Genomic DNA, 6,052 nt, shown 5'->3' on the forward strand with positions numbered 1-6,052 from the left:
TTAATAGGAACTGAGTCAAGTATAGTTAGGCCTGCTATTGCTGCAAATAATTTTAAACTAAAACCTAACATGAGTCAAATGATACATCAATTTGTTCAGTTTGATGGTTTGCAGGATGAAGATCCAAACAATCACTTGGCGAATTTTCTAGAGTTTTGTGACACATTTAAAATCAATGGCATTTCTGACGACGCCATACGCCTTCGGTTGTTTCCCTTTTCACTAAGGAACAAAGCTAAACAGTGGTTGAACTCGTTACCACGAGGGTCAATCACTACTTGGGAATAAATGTTCAAAAAGTTTTTACTTAAATAGTTTTTGCCGGCTAAAACGGCTAAGTTGAGGAATGACATCTCTTCTTTTGTGCAGATGGATCTAGAAACGCCTATGATGCATGGAAGAGATACAAGGATCTTTTGAGGAGGTGCCCTCACTATGGGTTACCACTTTGGCTACAGGTTCAGACATTCTACAACAGTGTGAACCCCTCAGCGAGGTAACTTATCGACGCAGCCGGCGGTGGAACTTTGAACAACAAAACACCTGAAGCGACTTACGAATTTATTGAAGAAATATCACTGAATAACTATCAATGGAAAGTTACGATGACAAAGCCAACGAAAGCGACTGGTTTTTTCAACCTCGATGCGGTTACTATGCTATCTAACCAGATAGAACTCTTAAATAAAAAGATTGACAGTTTGTGTGGTTGTACTCAGGTATATCCAGTTATGAGGTGCGATTCAAATAGAAGAGGAACACACACAGAATATCAATCCTTCAACCCCAACACGAGGAGGAACAAGTCCAATACATAGGTAATAATAATTCTAGATCTCAAATTAACCCATACAGTAATACCTATAATGTAGGTTGGAGGAACCATCCCAATTTCTTGTGGGGGTCAAGGAAATCAAAGGCCACAACATCCTCCGGCTTTTTAACAACTACCTTACCAATAGGAAAAGAAGCCGAACCTTGAGGAGTGCTAACAAAGTTCATCTCGGTGTCAGAAACTCATTTTTAGAATACTGAGACAGCACTGAAGAATCAACAAGCGTCGATTCAAGGGCTCGAAACTTAGATAGGCCAACTTGCTAAATTGATTTTTGAATTACTACAAGGTAGCCTGGCGAGGAACACTGAATCCAACCCAAGGGAACAAACCAGAATCGAGGCAAGGAATTGTGGTAAGTAAAGGTAAAGGCAAGGTAGACCACAGTGAGTAGAAACCGGTAAGTAAAGAGTACAAACCACGAGTGCCATACCCTAATGCGACAAGGAAAGACCGCACAGATGAACAATTTAGTAAATTCCTTAAACTGTTAAAGAAATTACACATTAACTTACCGTTTATTGAAGCTCTTTCGCAGATGCCAAATGCAGTCAAGTTCTTAAAAGAGCTTTTAGCAAATAAACAGAAGTTGGATGAGGCGTCGCATGTGGAGTTAAATGCAGTTTGCTCAGCCATTCTACAGAATAAGCTTGCCAACAAATTGAAAGATCCAGGGAGTTTATGATTCCTTGTTTAATTGGTAGCTTAAATGTTAAAAATGCTTTAGCTGATTTAGAGGCTAGTATTAATGTCATGCCTTACAAAATGTTTAAATAACTAGGTCTTGGGAAACCCAAACAAACTAGGATGAGTATTCAGTTAGCCGATAAAACTATCAGATTTTCTAGAGGCATCACTGAAGATGTACTTGTAAAAATTGATGAATTTATAATTCCCAATCGATTTTTTTGTTCTAGACATAGAAGAGGGTAGTGACGCACCTCTAATTCTAGGAAGGCCTTTTTTAGCAACTGTTAGAACCGTTATTGATGTTGGTACAGGTGAACTCACACTTCGTGTGGGTGATGACTTAGTTACTCTTCAAGCTTGTAATCCTATTAATACTGACCATGTGATGCAACCTTCTTTACAGGAAACACGTTCAAAGAGCACACATGAGCATTGTTCAAGTAACAACAAAGAACCCATCTATGAAGAATGAAGGCTACAAATCAAGGAACTAGATGAATGGCGAACACATAAACCAAGGACACAAGATAAACCAAAATCACGCCATGACAAGCTCAATATTTCACCAAATCAACTTAAGGTTGGAGACAAAGTACTACTAGATGTAACAGACCCTCATATTGTCGTTTCTGAACCTAACGGAGCAATCCCTCTTACGGTACTCAACATTTTTCCATACGTTACAGTCGAGGTAATTCATCCCAAATTTGGCACTTTTAAAGTAAATAGTACTCGTTTAAAACTTTATTTTCATGAAATTGATAGCAGAGATGAGGAGTGTAAACTCCTCGCACCACCATGATCACGCAAAAGAGAGGTAAGGCGATCTTAGACTCTAAATAAGCACTTCTCGGAAGGCAACCCAAGCACTAACAGTATTCATTTCTTTAAAATTTTAGTTTTTAACATCTAATCACTAACGAGTCCTTGAAACACAGGTTTTCTAATTTACACAGCCATGCACACAAGCGTGCTTTAGGCCGTGCTTACACCATGGGCAGAGACACGGCCGTGTGAAAACAGGGCAAAATTTTTCCCAACACGGGATGCGATAAGTTGCCACGGACATGGGACGTAGCTGTGGGCGAACCTATCAAAACAACACGAGCGTGCGACACGCCCGTGCCTATCACCCATGGTCGACACTGTCAGACCAACACAGGCTTGCACATTTGAACACGGGGGTGGGAGAAGCGAACGAAGTAGGACACGGCCGTGCGACATGACTGTGTGAACCAACACGCCCAAAGAACACGGGCATGGAACAAATTTTAGACGCGCCCAAATAAAAAAATCACGAAACACAGGGGCTAAAATTAGGCCACACCCGTGTGCCCAAAATCTATATAAACCCCTCACTATTCACCATCCCCTTCCCTAAAATCCCTAACCCTAGCCGCTACAACTCCTTCACACGCCCTTCCAACCACGCTCGTCTGCCGACCACAACACTACCATCGACGACCCAAGCTCCTCCCTCTACCAAGCTCTTGCATTTGTTCAGTCTTTTCTCTTCATTTCATTTACTAATTTGATTTTTCTTGTTTTATTTTGACTGTTAATCTTCATAGTTCTAATAATAGCAATGCTTATACTCTTTGTTTCTTACTATTCTAGTTGATGGATTATGGTACATTCATTCTTCGGTTGCCATGGACTTCAATCTATTTCCCATATTATCATTCCCATATGCATTCATTCACTAGGCATTATTCTCATATTCCTATTCGTAGTAATGACTTAAAATATCTTATCAGGTTAGTTTTCAGCATAATCTTTTTTAGTACATGACTCCTATGAAGTATCTCTATTTAGTTCTAACATGCATTGCATATTTTTCCATGCTATTGTTGGGGAGTAATTTTATTATTGTTTATTTCGTCTTGCCATTGCAGATATCATGTCAAATCTTGGTAAGAAAATCGATGTCCCTACTTCAAAGAAGAGAAAAGGAGCAGCATCCTCCTCGGGTCCTACCGCGGAGATCAGGCACCCCTTTATTCAGTTTCCCTTGGGACCCCAGGAAGAACTCTTTCAGATACTTCGGGCCTGATCCTTAGGTGTGGGCCGCTGCATTGACTGGGCCGCACTTGAACAAGTCCAACTGGCTGACGCAGTCAGAGCCCTTCTGTCGACTGATCCATGAGAGCTCTTCTTTGGGATCATCGAGCCGATGTACCTCGAGCTCACAATGGAACTCTGTTCGACCTTTCACTTCCAAAAAATTATGACAGAGCTTGATGATCCAAGAATGGTCCAGTTCTGCCTCGGTGGTTTGGTTCGCTAGTTGAGCGTACTTAATTTTGGAATCGTACTTGGATTGTACACGGGGGAGTTCATGGACGACAATGAACTCAACACCCTCCATCGCCATATCCACTATTCTTCTTCGAAGTGTTGGAGTGCTTTAGTCCCTGACTCAGCCACCTATGATCCTAGCTGCTCTAAGGCATCAGCCCTCGCCCCATCCCTGCGGTACCTATACTCCATCTTGGCCCACAGTCTGACAGGACAGCGAGAGAGCGCCAGCGTTGTCAACACTCATGATGCCTATTTCTTATGGAGCATGCCGAACGGGCACGTCTTCGACCTTGCCTATTTCATTACCCTCTCCATCCACCATCAAACGGAGTGGCATAGGAGAGGAGCCATCTCCATTGGCCCCTATATGACTAGATTGGCAACCGTACTTTGGGTTACTCAACACAGTAGCACAATCATCCTCCCTCACTCTCATCGGCTAGATGTCCCCACAGGGCATCTCAAGTATGCTTCATATGAGGATGATCAAGTGACGGCGTCAAACCGACCCTCCTCAGTACTGCCTCGTTCAGTCAGCCGAGCAGGAGGATCCAGAAGACATTCCTAATGATGTCCCTCCACGACACGAGGACCCACTATCTCAGCCACCACCCATCCATCGTCCAGATCATGCGGCGGCTTCATACTCTGACATCTCTGAGTGCCTTACTCGATTTGAGCAGTAATGTTTTCAGCGCTTTGATCACATTGATGCTACTCTTCATCAGATTTGTCAGCACCTTCACATCTCATCGCCACCACCACCTCGTGAACCATCCGGCGATGACGATGTTTAAAAACTTTTTATTTATTATTTTTATTTTCAATTTTATCTTTATTTATCTTCTTATTGTACTTTTTATTTTATTTTCCTTTAATACTATTTCATTTTTAGGTTTTATAATTTTTATTTAACAATTTATGCTTTCGTTTATTTCTTTCGAGTAATTATGCTTCTTTATATTTTCTAAAGAGTTCTTGATTTTATCACAGTTATTAAGAGCTCCAAAGCTCATCATCACTTAGGAAGTTGAAACTCCACTGGAAAAGGTTCTCCACGACTACCATGTCTCGCCGGACTACCACGATAACCTCTTCGTTGGACATTGTGGTTGTGGAACCCAACCTTAACCACCACCGGAGTATCCTCCTCCAATCTTATCATTGCCTTGGCCGATTATTCTCCATAACTCCAATTTAAGGAGTCCATTCTTCATTCAGGAAGTTTCACTTCTCTCCCTATCTTATGATCTTATATCTATATCATCGTAAATCTAACTTTGTACATTGAGGGCAATGTACATCTTAAGTGTGGGGGGGTTGTTTATATCTTTATCAAAAAAATTCTTGAATTTTGTCTTATTCTCATGTGATCTTCTCATATCAGTATTAGAATGAATTTTTATTAATTTATGATCTTTATTGATATGTCTTGAATTAAAACATAGGCATTCATGTATTGATGGTTTAAACTTTAAGGAATTAGAGAATCAAGCATGATAAGTTGATTTTTGAGTTTTAAAAATTTTTTAGGTTGTTTCCCCAAGTTCAGGTATTATCTTGAGTTGAAATTCACAGGTTTAACATCAAAAAACCATAATTTTTGTGAGATCTTGAACCTTTAAGAGCATCTATTATTTCTTTCATGCTCACTTTTATTGTTGCTTTGAGTGCGTCAATCTTGATTTGTTATTCTAGAACTTGCTTGATTATGCATGTCAAGACCACCCCATTTGATTTGATATGACAAGATGATAAATGCACTTAGGTTTCACCCACTTACTCCATAAAAGCCTAATTCACAATTAACCCTTAATGAACCCCCTTGAGCCCAATAACCCATTCATTGATTTACCCTTAATATTAACCCATAACCCATTATTGTTGAAATCCCCTAAATTAATTTGATCCCTATTTTTTTCGAGATTTGATTTGAATAAATTGCTTAGCTATGTTTTATTTTTGATAGATAGTCTATGTTATTTGACTTGTTCTTAAAAAAAAAAGAAAATTACAATACATACATATATATTAGTAGTAATTTGTTGTTTTTGAGCTTAAGTGTTTAATTCCATATTCTAAGAAGAAGCTCACTTGTATTCGATTGATAATTAGCTATTTTTCTAGTTAGGCAATTTTTCAATTCAATCTTGATTCTAACCTATTCTTTCAGTTTGTGACCACACCCCCTAACCAAAGCCACATTACAACCCTCTAAAGACCTTT

At 39.8% G+C, this 6,052-nt stretch overlaps 1 non-coding gene across 1 annotated transcript; it reads right to left on the bottom strand.

The window, feature by feature from the left end:
• Nucleotides 1–336: 336 nt before the first annotated feature.
• On the bottom strand, nucleotides 337–442 carry LOC121211834 (small nucleolar RNA R71). The gene has a single exon (XR_005907052.1). It is a non-coding gene; the product is annotated as a small nucleolar RNA R71 (small nucleolar RNA).
• Nucleotides 443–6,052: the final 5,610 nt, after the last annotated feature.

Source organism: Gossypium hirsutum, chromosome A12, assembly GCF_007990345.1.
Source record: "Gossypium hirsutum isolate 1008001.06 chromosome A12, Gossypium_hirsutum_v2.1, whole genome shotgun sequence".
NCBI lineage: Eukaryota > Viridiplantae > Streptophyta > Magnoliopsida > Malvales > Malvaceae > Gossypium > Gossypium hirsutum.